Raw genomic sequence first — 15,501 nt, 5'->3', positions numbered from 1 at the left:
CCTAGTTATTTGTTAACTCCGTATATCCGTGTTAAGTAAAACATATGATAGCGAATCACTTTCGTGGAAGTGTTGGTATAATGAGCAATGCGTGAAACTTTCGGTTGATTTGGTCCAAAACTGTAGTCTGTAGTCAACTCAAATGGGCCTGATTTTAATATTAGGCCCATTGCCAGCAGACAGCAATGATTTCACTTACTTTGAAGCGCGTGGCCCTGAAGGCATATTTTTGTCTTCAAAATAGACAAAATGCGAGGTGGGGCCCATTCCTGTGCCCCCACTAGGGTAACCGCCACCGTCAGATCCGGAAGGCTGCATCAGAGCCGCACGTATATTTATGACATCTCATATGCGTTTCGTGCCCCCACTACGGTAACCGCCACCGTCAGATCCGGAAGGCTGCATCAGAGCCGCACGTAGATTTAGGACCTTTCATATGCGTTTCTTGTTGACATTATTATGGGGTGAATAAATTTTCTTAAATATATATATATATATATATATATATATATATATTTTTTTTTTTTTTCTATTTAATTGATTTGAATTAAAATGGGATCAAACATAGTCAGCTTTTTAATTAGGGCTGGGAAAAGTGTGGTTAATGTTTAGGCCCAATATTCTTCTTGGGATTGGTGGTAAAAAGTTGCTCAATTCCCTTATATATACCACTCCCATCCAGCCCTCTAAACCTACACCTCTCTCTCTCTCTCTCCCTCTGCCTCTAAACCAATTGTGTTTTCTTTTCTTTCTCACCCTTTTTCTCTGTTTTAACATATTTCTTTAATATGCTTCTTTTTTTTGATTGGCTTTGAAGCTTCTAAGCATCTTATCTATAATTCGCATGGGTGTGCCCTATAGATGACCCTCTTTGTATTCTTCCACAGCTTTCTTGAACTGCATCTATATATGAGGAGCCTCTTGCATGCTAGAGAGACTATTTTTTTTTTTTTTATATATTTTTGCTGCGGTTCAATAAAGCTGTGGGAAGATACAGACAGGGTCAGAGAAGTTCAAGATCGGCTTTCGTATTATTGCTTGTAATATCCATCTAACCCTTTTTATTTTTATTGAATATCTATCTATCTGTTATCTTTCCTGATCTGCTAATTCCTTTCATGGGGTTTTTTTTTTTTTTTTTGTTGCCAACAAGTGTATGATCTAGGGCTCATGCTTTTGCTTTTACATATACATATTATGCATCAAATCTATGAGTTTGCAGGAAACAACTAAATCCTCCATTTCCTGATCCAGGTTTCATGGCCCCCGGCCCCCCTCCCACCCACCCACCCAATTCATAAAACATATGACTTTTTATGTTTTAACTCGGTTGATTTACTTGGCTATGACATTATTACTGCGTTCACATTTGCATGTTTAATTGCAGGAGAAACGTAAGTACTAGTTGTAAATCAAACAGCCATATTTATAACTTGGTACTTTTAGTGCAACCAAAATTGTTCAGTACTCGTTTTTTAATAGATTCCTACCTACAGATTCAATTATAGCTAGCATGTCATTTGCGGCTACTTTTATTTATTGCAGTTCTGATATATATTAGCAACTATTTTTTCATCCTTCACCTGTTTTTTCTTTTCTTTTTGTACAATAAATAAGTAGTACAATTATTTTCCTTTTGATGTAACTAAACTAGGTTTGATCTTGTCAGCACACTTACGAAGAACAATATGTAATTTTTGCTTTTGTTTTGATGAATATGTAATTTTGTAGTTAGAAGGAATAAGTTGAGTTCGTTTATTGATCAATGTTAGATGGACCATACCATGTGTTTTAAGGTAACTTTAGAGCCATTAAAATGAAAGCTACTTGGTTAGGTGAAGCTTTTATTAAAACCCAATAATAATATTAATAAAAATAATAAAAAAAGATATAGCTAGATCGGTCGTGAATTAATTTTCCTCTGAAAGGAGATACCTGCTGCTAGCTAGGCAAATACAATGCAGAAGCAGCTGTTGAAGAAGGAAGTTTATTTATATATATAGGGTTTTCTTTTGCTAACTGAGGCAAAGACAACCCAAGTGGAAGGAAAAAAAGGCCTTCTTGTTCACTTTGAAGAAACATTTTATTGTCTTGTATGGTAAAGGCCGATGATGTTTGTAGATCAGATCCTGGTTTTTTTTCATGCTTCTTCGATAGAAGAGCCAGACCAAGATTCATGAGTTCCAGAAAATGTGCAATTGTGCCAAGGCTTTGAATTTTTTATTAATTTAGAAATCTGACAGGAAAAACTTTTGAGGGTACAGTGTTTCACAACATACTGCCTTCTTTCACGGAGTTAGCTGGAGTTTACAGATCAGATGGTGCACTCACGGGAACTTGAATACATCCAATTAATTGGCCACTGATTTTGAAAGATATTGAACAGGTCATGTCACAGATGACCCCAACCACTTTAATTATTTCATACACGTCTTAGTGTCTCCACTAATCAAATACATATATTTGTCTAATCGTGGCCCTTGTCTCTCATTTGCTGTTTGATAATGTTTTTTTTTTTTAACGTTACTTTATTGTCAATCATGTGCTCTCTCCTTTCCCCTTTGGATTTATTAGTGTTTAATGCCTTTTTTTTTTTTTTTTTTTTTGGAACTACTATTAATGACTTGACTTAAAGAGTCGGCACGCTTAATTATTATTTTCACTAATAAATCAATGTGAGTTGTGGATTATGGATTGATTGCTTATTAGTCATCTCTAGCTAGGTCAAAAAAGGAGGGACCCCATTATCTGATTTAACCTAATTAGCTTCCCTTTTGGGGGAAAGGATTGGAATAAAAGAGCCAAGTTTTCTTGTGCTTTGTGAATGTGGAAAAGATAGATGGGTAAAAGTGTAAGTGAAAAAAAAAAAAGAACAAAAAAAAAAAAAAAAAATGAGAAGCTCAATGCAAAATCTTTTTGATCTGGTTGTCTTACTGCTGTTTTTTGTCTTATTGCTTAAACTATTGCTGCTGTGGGGATCATTCCAATTCTTTATGACTTATCTGCTTTTCATTGTCTCTTTTGGTTTGAGAGAGAAGAAAAAAATTTAACTTTGATCGACTTACTGTTATGCATAAACTGATCATCTCATGAATATTTCTGTGGGGAATGGCTATTGAATTGATCAAGAAGGGTGCATTTTCTATTGTCTCATTTGCATTCAATGTATATGCATGGTGCATGCAAGCACACCCAGAGTATTTTTATGCCGACTTTCTGATTTTATATAGGCATATGCATGCAGCCATGGTAATTATATATATATATATATAATGAATGACAACAGTTTTGGTGTTTCCAACAACATCCTAGATTGCTTTTTTTCTTTCTATTTTACAAAGCTAAGTTCCTCTCTAAAGGGTTAAATTTATGTGTAAATAAATAATTTACAACTACTTGAACATATATAGTTGTACGTTGTCTATATGGAAGAAGCTACTTTATTATGATTATTTCTCCTCTGTTGTGTAACAATCCCATGTACCTAGCTATCATGGTCAACACAATTTTAAGCATTATAATAATAGGTAAGAATTGATTAATGAAAAGATTGGGATAAATTAGTGAGTGCCAGCTAAGTTAAACAAAGAACCCACTAACTCACAAGGGGTACTTATAAGAATGGGTGCCTAGTGGCCTTAAACGTGCGCATCCCAATCTTCAATCTCTTCAGTTCATTTTCTTTTGCACAAGCGAGCCAGCAATAGCATCGTACAAATAGAAGTGTCCGCTCCACCAACCCCGACAAAGTGACCTCCTCTCTAGGAAAGAAGGGTTATATTGTCAATATCCACATACGCTCCGGCCAACAGTGCGGTCATCCTTAAATGTCGTCGTATGAGTCCGAAATGTTTGTTCCACATTTCGGGGGTTACTCTTAGCCCTAATTTAACTATAATTTAACCTTGACGCTCATTTAAGAGTGGATTATTGTATCCCGCACAAGCACTCATATTGCTGCGTTTGCGTCTCACATGTGGGCTCACAGTATGGACACATAACATGGACCACGTATGATTGCTCCCGTTTGTTTTACCTTGTGTACTCTACAATATAATTGATTTCCATTGCCTTTCATCCTGATCAAATTCTCAAATGGTGCTTTGGTTTGGGGAATATGAGAGCTTTTACCCATCAAATGAACCAGAATACTACATGTAACTTTTCTTGCAGATTACATATAGTAAATATAATGAATGATAACTGTGTCAGCTAGTGTTTCAAAAAATTCCTAGGTGGTTGTTTTTTTTTTTTTTCCCCCACTTTTTTACAAAGCTAAGTTCCTTTAAGGGTCTACAAAAGCTTAAATTATGTCGAAATAATTAATAAAATTTGTCATGATTATTCATCTTCTGTTGTATAACAATCTCAAGTAGCTATCATGGTCAAGAAAGTTGCCATTTATCTCATTGTTGCGCACTTCCTTATCAAAGGGAAAAGTTTTGCCGTTTCCTTTTGTATTGTATTATATATACCAATAGCGACGTAACTGTTCCATCTCCGCTACATGGGGGCAAAATTATTTCTTCTCCATGCCACTTCTCTTTCAGGTGCCCCCCATGGTTTCCCAAGTTTAAATTTTATCTGATTTCTTTCTAAGTTTCTCTCCCACTGCAAGTATCAGTCATTTTCACAGCATTAATCTTAACACCATCGTTCAGAACCACAAGAACCGAAATTTTCCTACATCACAATTTCGTTTTTGTGCAAGCTGGCCAGATCAAGCAAGAGGTGCACGTTAAATCACCATTTGTCATAAAAACTGAAATTGATAGAAAGAGATGGATTTAATTGAGTAACAATGCTTCTTGTTCATGAGCTTGAATGAGCTCCCCCTGAATGTAAATATCTTTCTCATGGAGCATTTGGCATTGCGATTTTATAAACAAAAGTGCGAGCTCAAACCAAGTCCCAGAAAATGGATTGTTTGGCATTATGTTTTTTTAAAATTGCGATTTGAAAACGCAGAAAATATGTGCTTTCGAATCGCAGATAAGAAAATACTTTTTTGAAAATACACGACACAATTTTAAAGGATAAACTACGATAAAGGCCAAATTGCGATTTTGTCAAATGCTTTAATTGTATTTTAAAAAATCACATTTTCAAATAGCATTTTTGAAATCGTAAACCTAAACAGACCCTTAAAGGAAGAAATGGCTGCATTAAACAAGAGGGTTCAAACTTTGCAGTTTTTGTAGTAAAAGTTTCTACAACAAAAGAGGCTTCCTTAGTATTTTGCAACATGGGGATCCAAATAGAGATTGGAGCTTTTCCACTTTAACAACCCTATCTAGGAATTCCTAGAAGGGAATTCTTTTATGAGGATTGATTTTGGCATGCAGTAATTTTAATTTTATTATATCCTTGAATAGATCATTAATTCCATAGGGTCCTCAAAAAATTACTTTCTTGAGTTCACTAAATATGCTGGGATCACAGTACTTGTCCTTTGCTTCCTTGCATTTTAGCAATTATATATATATAATGTACAATGTCTTTTTTTTTTTGAGTGAATCTAATTTAGAATTCAAACATTAATATTAATTATAGTTACGAATTTACTTTGAAACATATCTCAAGAATGCAAAATATTAATTGAAGAATGTTACTGTTCTTATTGGTGTTTTCCTAGTGTTTTCCTGATTCTACGTAAATATTATTTTTTACTTTTATTTATTTATTTATTTTTGAGTGACCGATGAGTTAATTATATACATTCACTTGCTGTTTTAATCACCCTCCTTAGTCCTTACATAAACTTTGCGTATTAGTTATTTTTTTTTTAACAAGAAGATATTAATTAGCAGATTAAATTGGATTAAGTATGGAAACAAATTGAATTCAAAAACATTATTTACGGGTATATAATTAGGCTACTCTTTCAGTCTACGAGCAAGGTCAGGGATTGATCAGCTAATTAAGGTCTAGCTTTGAAAAGGTACTACTTGAGCTCAGTAGACCATAAGGCAGCTCAAGATCCTACAAGCCATCCTACTCTTATAATTAATTAAGTAGGGCAATAGTTTATAATTTCATTTCAAATTTTGAAAATAATTGCAGCTTACTCCATCAAATAGCTTTGGCCCCGGCTTAATTAATTCCATGTATATTATTCATGTTCGCGTGTCGATCGAGACACGTATATAAGATTATATAGGTCAATTTTTAACACAACTCGTTTTATTAAACGGGTCAGATTCCTCAACACTAACCCACTAATTTCGTGTTGGGTTCGTGGATCGTATTGAAAATGCAAGTCTAAATGTTGCACATGTATGATTATAAAACTAATCTGACTCGTTTAATTAAATGAGAAAGATGACCCATTAACTCTAACTTATTAATTTTATATTAAATTTGGATCAAATTTATGACTTGTTTCAAAACTTTTGAGCCGCCGTTATAATTAAGTGGAAAAGAGGGTTTAATTAGGGTCCCATAGGCTTCAAAATTAGGTGGATAGTAGGGTCTAGGTATTAGGTTTTATGTTGGGTACACAATAGCTTTATTGCTTTCACGGACCACGGAAGAGCCACACCTCTCTTGTCTGGCCTATTTTTGATCTGATTTTGGTGGGGCAACCTTCATAAGAATAAGACTTATTTTTATTACCTAGGCTAAATATATAGCATCACTTATTTCTTACAAATTAAGCTCCCTTTTTCTCCACACTGGAAAATAATTTTACTATAGAGATATCATTTTTTTTTTTTTTTGGGGAGGGTTGCAGTACAATTCAATGCTAAAGGGTTGGTGTAAAAGATGGTGGCGATGTATATTATTATTGCCCACAATTGAGTTTGGTGGTACTTGCCAAAAGGCCATTGGAGGGAATTGGAGAAATCCCAAAAAGAAACAAAGAAAAGAAAAGGTAGTTGAGACAAGAAAGCTTGTGAGAGGCAGCTAACTTTAAAGTTCTTTGGCTCTTTTGAAAATTCCCCATGTGGTTCTTTCATGTAGGGGAGCCTTTTTCTGTCCTCAGCCGATCATGACTCTTGTTGAAGATCGTTGTAGCAGAAAATGGCAGTAAAAAGTTATATTTCCAAATCCAAGGGCCAATTTAGAAGCCAAAATGTTCACAAATAGCATATATATTTATATATAATTCGAATGATTTTACAAAGCCAAAAAAAAAAAAAGTACTTAATTACACAAAGCAAAAGAGAATTATGTACATGTATTATGTCAGAAGGCCAAAAAAAAAAAAAAACTTTAGAAAATATATATTATTATTACCTTTTCAACTGGCTTGGGCAAGAAGATAATTCGGAATCTGAAATAGTCACAATGATGAAAACAACAACAACATCATCATCAATCATAGGAGAAACAAAAAAAAAACATGTTTTGCAGACTAATACTGTGGAAATCCAGCCAATAATAATGCACCAGCAAGGCTTAGAAAATTATATATTCACATATATCTCTGCATATATAGATCAAGGGAAGCAGATCCTGGGTTAGGGTCTGCAGTTTGGTTGCTGGAGAGAGAGAGAGAGAGAGAGAGATCAAGGGAAGCAGATCCTGGGTTAGGGTCTGCAGTTTGGTTCCTGGAGAGAGAGAGAGAGAGAGAGAGAGAGAGAGAGAGAGGGTAAAAAACTGGAAGTCAGAAAGAGAGGGAGTGGTTAAAAAAATGATGTCACAAAGTGACAAACTTTAACCTTTTTCACAGAAATGTAGGAGAAGATGTGGAGGCAAAACCAAAAGGGCCAACAGGAAGAACTATCATCATTGATGATAAAAAGGAAAGGTAGGGAATCTTCCCTGCAACGTAACTATTTTTTTTTTTTTTTTTTTCACCATTTCGAATGAATAATAAATCAGTATATATATATATATATATATATATATATATATATATATGAACAAATAAAAGTAATTAAATGCAAATCTCACCTAATTGCACAGACAACTTGAGAAATATATATAATCTGCTGCCCCTTCATGCATGGCTCAAACGTGTTGCAGCAGATTTAACCAGAAAACAAAAAGAATAAAAGAATATACTCTCCATGGAGTTCTAGCTCTTCCTGATATATTGATTGACGCAACCCTCTCTCACATTGCTTCAACAAAAAATTTGAGGAAGATCCAAAAAAAAAAAAAAAAAACAAAAAACAAAAAAACCCACATTGTAGTTCACCATCAAAACTCTATTTTCTTGAAGAAAAATGCTAGAATTCATGTGAATTACCTTACAAATCAAAGAAAAATAACATGATGACAATTACATATGGTTTACCCGGCCAGATCCTTGCAGATAAAAGCTAGGATTATCAGAATTGTGGCATGGAGAGACTGGGAGATGGATCTTGTCTGTTGAAAGAAAGCACCAACAAAATCCAGAATTGCCATGTTGTCCCACAGCTTTCTTGAGCTTCCATGGCTTTAATCTTTCAGATTAACAAAGCAAAAGAAGTTCAAGAAAGCTGTGGAAAAGCATGGCCAGGACTTGCACAAATTTTCACCCACATTATCCTCAGATCTCTTTTTTTTTTCTTAATTTTCTCTTTGACATGTCTTCCCTCTAAAGAAGATGTACTAACTTGTGTGTGTTTGAGAGAGAGAGAGAGAAAGAGAGAGAGAGAGAGAACTGAGCATTGCCCATACAGAGCCCTTCATGGACCACTCTACCATATAATCTGTCTACCAGCTTTATAGAGAGGGGAAGGGGAGGGGTGAGTAGGGTTTACTTCACTCATAAAGCTCAAGTTACCAACAAATGCCTTACATTCCTGGTGAGTGCGCAGTGGGGTACAAACAATGCGTCACACGGCCAAATAACAAAAAAACAAGAGTGATGCTATTTATTTGGTAAATTGTCGTAATATTATTACCGCTATACAATTAGATAATTCAACAGTAAAAACTAATCAGTTCTTTTAGATTTGTACGTCGACGGTTATATATCAATCTAGTAAATAACATTATTAAAAAAAAAAAAAAAAACAATTAAGAGTAAAAAAGAAAAAGAGAAAGCATTTTCAAAACCAACCCCATCTCATGCTCACATGCCACCATGTGCATGTTGAAGATCATCTCCTCATATTATATTGGAATTTAAAGGTATGGGTTGTTTATGGTCCCCCAATCGTTATGTTTTCTTGCATACATTATAAGCCATATAATATATGTGTGATCATCAATCATGATGTTGTTTTTGTGCAGCTTGTAGATATTTTATGCACTTTAGGTCATTCTAGAACTATTACAACAATATCCTCATGGCTTTAGGCCGTCACTTGCCTGTTGGGAGACTGTGTATCACGTGTATATATATATATATATAATCTAAAGCATGGATTCTAAATTTGCTAAAATGTTGAAACTAGTTGAAACAATTGTAAATAATATTTTCGAAATGCTTGAAAAATCTGCTCATTCGCCTTTGTTTCACCCAAAAACACAAAATCACTTTCGTTTCACATCCTTATAATTATCATTGACATAATTTTTTTGGTATCAAATAAATGCAAAATCCTTTTTTTTTTTAAATAATAATTAGTTGTGTTATATGTTTGAGTAATGCTAGCTAGAAGTCCTTCTCATGTTTCTCTTATATCCCTTCAAAACTGATAGAACTTTTAAAATTATTATTAGATAAAATTCAATAGTGATTTTAAGCTACATTAGTTTTGAAGGGATCCAATCCTGATTAGGATCCCCTACAATTTTTAAGAAATAATAGATTATCAAATTAAACAATTTTGGTTGTTTTTAGGCATCGCCTGAAAAATGCCACTTATTAAAAATATGGTATGTTACCTTTGAGAATTGATCGTATATTTTCATCAAGTTCTTGCTCTGTATGTTGTAAAAAAGATTTGAGCCAAAAATTGTTTTTTGATTTTATGAAGAATAAACGTGTCTACAAAAATGAAGCAGAAGCTTTTTAGAAAGAAATTCTTTTTGGTGATCTCGATAACATGCCACATTTTTAATAGGTAGTATGTTTCAAACGTTTTGATGCTTAAAAATAGCTTATATTACATAATTTGAGAATCGTTTGAAATTGTAGGGGATTTGATCAAATCCACTTTCTCTTGTGCTTTATTTCAGCATTAGGACCAGTTTAGTTTGCGGAATAGACCCTTGAATTGGACTAGTTAACACTAGGTATAGCTAGTCCTTTGTTTGGTAACACTCTATTCGTAGGAGTAGTCTATTCCCATGGGACTACTAATTTTATATACACAGGGTTAGTTAAGCCACTAAAAAATGAGTGGCTTAGTTAATCATTTCCTGTGGGATTAAATTAATCGTATAAATTGCCACAAAAAACGTCACTTGTGGGATTAAATTTCATTCTCTCTCTGATTCTTTCATATTTCGTTCTCTCTCTCTCTCTCTCTCTATCTCTCTGTTTCTCCTTTCTCCGTCTCTATATTTCTTTCTCTATTTCTCTTTTTCTTTTCTCTCTGATTCTTCTGGTACAGTTTTTCTACAAGTGCAAACGATTTTTTTTTCTTTGTGCCGTCTCCCTTCTCTGTACCGTCTCTCTTCTCTATACCGTTTCTCAGTTTTTTTTTTTATTTTATTTTTTTATTTTTTATTTATTTTTATTTTTTTTATTCTCTATATCGTTTCTCTCTGATTTTCTTCTTTACGTCGTTCTTTTTTTTTTTTTTTTTTTTTTTTTTATATTTATTTTTTATTTCTATACCTTTTTTTTTTTTTTTTAAATTCTGTTTCTCCGTCTCTCTTCTCTGTACCATTTCTTTTTTTTTTTTTTTTTACGGAGAAAAATAATCTACAAGGTTTTTATAAAATACAAATATATAATCTGTTTTTTTATTTCTTTTGATTCTCTATACATTCTCCTACTATATTTTTTTGATTTCAAGATTGAGTTTGATTATGTTTTCTCCAACTATATATATATTTTTTTTATATAAATAATTTTGTAGCATAATTGCAAAAAAAAAAAAAAAAGAATGAAAGTCCTTAATAATATAAATTGTATTTGTATTATATGGGTATTTTAAGAAATTTGATCACAATATGATTTCATTCACCAACATATTGGATTGTACCAAACGAAGGAATATGATTAGCTAGTTTATTCCAGCTTTACAACCAAACAAATGAAGATGAATAGCTAATCAATTCCACACTCTTTTATTTTTAGTAGTAGCTAATTCTTTTCCAATTAACTAGACATTCTGCGAATCAAATAAAGCCTTAACTCGTTTTAGATCTATATAGAAATTCAATTTTGGAAATTTGAAAAGCAATCCTTACTAATAAATAATCACACAATTAATTAAGTAAATCTTGTTCCCATTTCATGCATTTAAGGCAAGTATATTATTAGGATAGGCTTATTCCACCGCTCTCTTTTGTTATGGTTTTTCATGCTGACTTGTCATGCTCTTATTGGAGGGCACAAAGGTCTTGATTTGAGCCAAGACCTTAAAGAAATTATTCTCAATTTTTTTATTTTATTTTATTTTTTATTTCTTCCACGTCACTTTCTCTTGTAGGCCTTGGAATGCAAGTAGAAATTAAACCTTCCTATGAAAGATGATAATGCTAAAGAAAATAATAATAATAATAAAATTTTCAAATTTTCCTTTCTACTTTACAATTAATTAGGGAGCTTCGATCTATTGTAATATATATAAAGAAAAATGTTAAAATGTTTTCCAAATGTCTTCTTCGTCCTAAGTGAATATTATTTTCTAAAAATTAAGTGAGAGAAATAAAGACCATTTTCTTTCTTATATATATATATATATATATAGAGAGAGAGAGAGAGAGAGAGAGAGAGATAAGATTGTCTGATATATATTGTGATAATTGTGTACGTAATTAATGACAAATCAAAGGCCCGCTTGAAAGTCTTTCTTTTTATTCATCCCTGCAGTTGTTTAATTAAAGGGTGTCCTTTTTTTTTTTTTTTTTCTTTTTTCATATGTGCTTGAAGTTACTTGAAATAATTAGTTACCGTTTTTATTTATTTATTTTCATATACTCTCATTTAGGAAGCTTTTCTAAAGATCCATAATTTGGAAACTTCAGCCTTTCAAAAACGTGATTAGTCTCTTTTTTAGTTAATAGAATCAAATTATACAAACAAGGGAAAAAAAAAAAAAAATAGCATCTGTAATTTGTTTATTTGTATGTGTGATGCAGGATGGGCCGAACTCATCTAATTAAGTCAAAAAAGGTAGGAAGGGGCAATTAAAATGGTAACTAATGACAGAAGATGCCTAGAAATGGTTATACGTGAGTGCACTTGTGAGTGTTAAATCCCATATTAATAAAGTAAAAAAAAAAAAAAATTTTAAAAAAGGTACTTTATATATCTAATAAGTGGGGATCCAAGCCTAATAGATTAAACTTTTGGGTTAAAGTGGTGTTCAAATAAGTATATTAATGTATAATTGGTAAAAACTCACAAACCATTTATATTCGCAAAAAGTGGTATCAGAGTCATAATTAACTTCTTGTGACGAGTGTCTGGATGTGTCCCAGAGAGGGAGTTGGGTCAATGTAAAAGAAACTCACAAGTGAGGAGAAGATTGTTACGTTGTAATATATATATATATATATATAAGGGGGAAAGATGATTCGAATTAGTGATATCTGCTTCATGAGGCATGGTCTCCAGCTGATTGAGCTACTCCTTATTGAGGACGTATATAAAAAATGCTTAATATACCTAAGTGGGGACCCAAGCTCATTATTTTTAGGCTTTTGAGTCTGAGTGATGTTCAAATATGAATATTAATGTAATCTCGGTAAAAATTCACAAACTATTTATCTCCCCAACATGTGAAAATTGCATGCATTTCCTCAAGTCCAATTAAGTTATAAACTATCTTGAGTAAGACTCAAGATAGTTTATACTAATTAAATATGAGAATTTTTATTGTAAGAGTCAAATTCATGCCCCTTAGTATTTACCTAATTAACTATATAAAAATTACTTTGAGGCCACTGAACCAACAATAATAACAATCACATAATAGTTAACTTCTTTTTCTCTTTCTTCTTCTTCTTCTTTTTAATTTTTTTTTAATGGTTTCTCCAGAAGTTGCAGCTAAAGGTGTGTTCTCCAATGGTTTTCTTTCCTTCTCATTTTCATGATGTAGACATATATAATGAGGCATAATATCAAAGAGACAATGGGGAAGTGCGGACAGAGAAAGAGACTACGAGTCCATAAAAAGTGATTCCATTTTTTTCATCAGGTCCGGGTAGAGATCAACGGTCATGAGCGGCCAATCCGGTAGAACAACTCATCTTACAAAGAAGGGCAGCGGGAATGATAAGATGTTCTTCTATCATTGTATTGTTCTGATAATTGTAGGGACCCACGTCAGCTATCCTCCAAATCAGCAGTGAATTTCTTATTTAATTTTGTCATATGATACATGACAGCTCTGGTGCACGAGTAAGGCAGCATTTGATCATCTGTAGTGGTACGGATCATTGTAACTGTATCATTCTGTTAGTTCTGAATTTTTATTTTTATTTTTATTTTTTTAATTAATTAATTAATTTTTTTTTGGGAGGTTCTCTAGAAACTTCACAAAACCCTCGAATTTCAACGTGTTTTAAAACTACCCCTGGAAGTTCAAAAAATATCACTTAGGGAATACCTAAATGAGATTTGAAAAAAGAGGAGTACTACACATTCCAAATTTATTTCTCAAAAGTTGGTTTCCAAATGATGTGTCACTATCTCATGAGATTTATTATTTTGGAAAGTGTATCACCAACTCATGAGATGGTGACACATCATTTGGGAACCAATTTTTGGGAAATAAATTTGGGATGTGTATCATTTCTCTTGAAAAAAATAGCTGAATCTTTGTAGTTTTGTTAGGCATTTTGAAAATTTTGACAAGATTTAACAGACAATCGTGACAGATGGGGACATTGCAAAAAATTGAAAGTTTGGTATCCTAAATTGAAAGTTTGTAAACTTTAATTTGAGAGATAATTTCAAAACATGTGAAAATTCAGGGAGAATTTTGTGAAGTTTTTTCTTTTTTTTTTTTTATTTAAAAAAAAAAAAACAAAACCTTTAGATGGTTGATGCATTGGGGTTTAATCATGGAAAATTTACTTGGGTCCCAATATTTTGAATTGATTAAGCTCATTTTTATTTTTTATTTTATTTTATTAGTTGTTCATAAAAGAAAAGAAGAGAAAAGAAACGAAGAGAAGAGCTGACACCCTTGCATGCATTTGACTGAGTCTTTGGCCAGCTTTAATAATACATTTATAAATATTTGTATAAAGCAAGATTTCAATCAATTTTTAGAATTTGAAAAGGAATTTGTATTTTAGTTAAGTCTACGAAATAAAGGTCAAAATGCACATGTACCTCGCAAGAATGGTAGTTGATCGATTTTGAAACCTTATTATGTTAGTAGTTGTTGCGGATGAGAAATTGGTGTAAAACAACGAGGGTGGGTTGGCCAAAGGTTGAAACGTCCAATCCCGTCTCCTAAATGATTCTAGTGATAACTTAGGGACAGCAGGAAGGGGTCGAGAGAGGGGGCCGGTAAACGACTCTAGTTTAAAATTTCATTAAACTAGCTAGAATTATGAGGGGGAAAAAAAAAGAAGAAAAAAGGGTGGGAAAATATGAAGAAAAAGTAGGGTAGGCAGGGACCAAGGCAGAGTTTAGTATGGGCAGGGTCAAGGGCCAATAAATTATGTTGTTAGGGGCCGATATGCAATAAAAAAAAAACTTATAATTTTTTTTTTTTTTTACCTTCAATTTTTTTTCCTTATGAGTTGGGGGGTGGCCATTACCTATATGGGCCACCCCCTTCCTCCGTCCATGAGGATAGAGTATCTTTTTCAAGTAAATTAGAAAGAGAAATGAACATGCTATAATGCAATGTTATTATCTATTTAATACTTTCAATTTGCCCCCTTCTGGTAGCATTTTTTGTTAACTTAGACGGAAAATACATCACATGACTAAAATTGTCCATTACACCCCTTATTAGATGTGTAAAAATACAGTTATGCCCTGAGATTAAAAAAAAAAAAAAAAATTCCCTAGCTAGATTGTGGGTCTTTGCTGAGGAAGGAGAATCGGCAGATGCTGAGTTGTTAGATACTGAATTAATAGTTATATAATATCTTGACAGAGAAGATCAAAACACAAGAATGAAAAGAATCGATAGAATCAGATGTAAATAGGGCAATATAGCCCAATACGCAAGAAATTGGGCATAACAAAGAATGAGATAGATAGAAGAGAAGAGTTCTTATTTCATTATTGTCAAGATACATCATATTACACGCTTAAATAGGAAGAAAATCAATATAGAGACCAATAAGAAAATGAAAGTGGAACAGGTAAGCAGCTTAGTGGAGTAGCCCAGCTTGCTGTCAATATTCCTACTGAGAAGAGGCAGCATGGCTATTCCACTATGCCTAGCTGTTCCATTATGCACATGGAGTATAGTTGTTGTTCCACTCTACACGTGGAGCATAGTTGTCAACACTTTCCCTCAAGATGGGGCATAG

The sequence above is a fragment of the Corylus avellana genome, chromosome 11 (assembly GCF_965113065.1).
Source record: "Corylus avellana chromosome 11, dhCorAvel1.hap1.2, whole genome shotgun sequence".
Classification (NCBI taxonomy): Eukaryota; Viridiplantae; Streptophyta; class Magnoliopsida; order Fagales; family Betulaceae; genus Corylus; species Corylus avellana.
The sequence above is the reverse complement of the archived record's forward strand: the minus strand, read 5'-3'. Positions refer to the sequence as shown.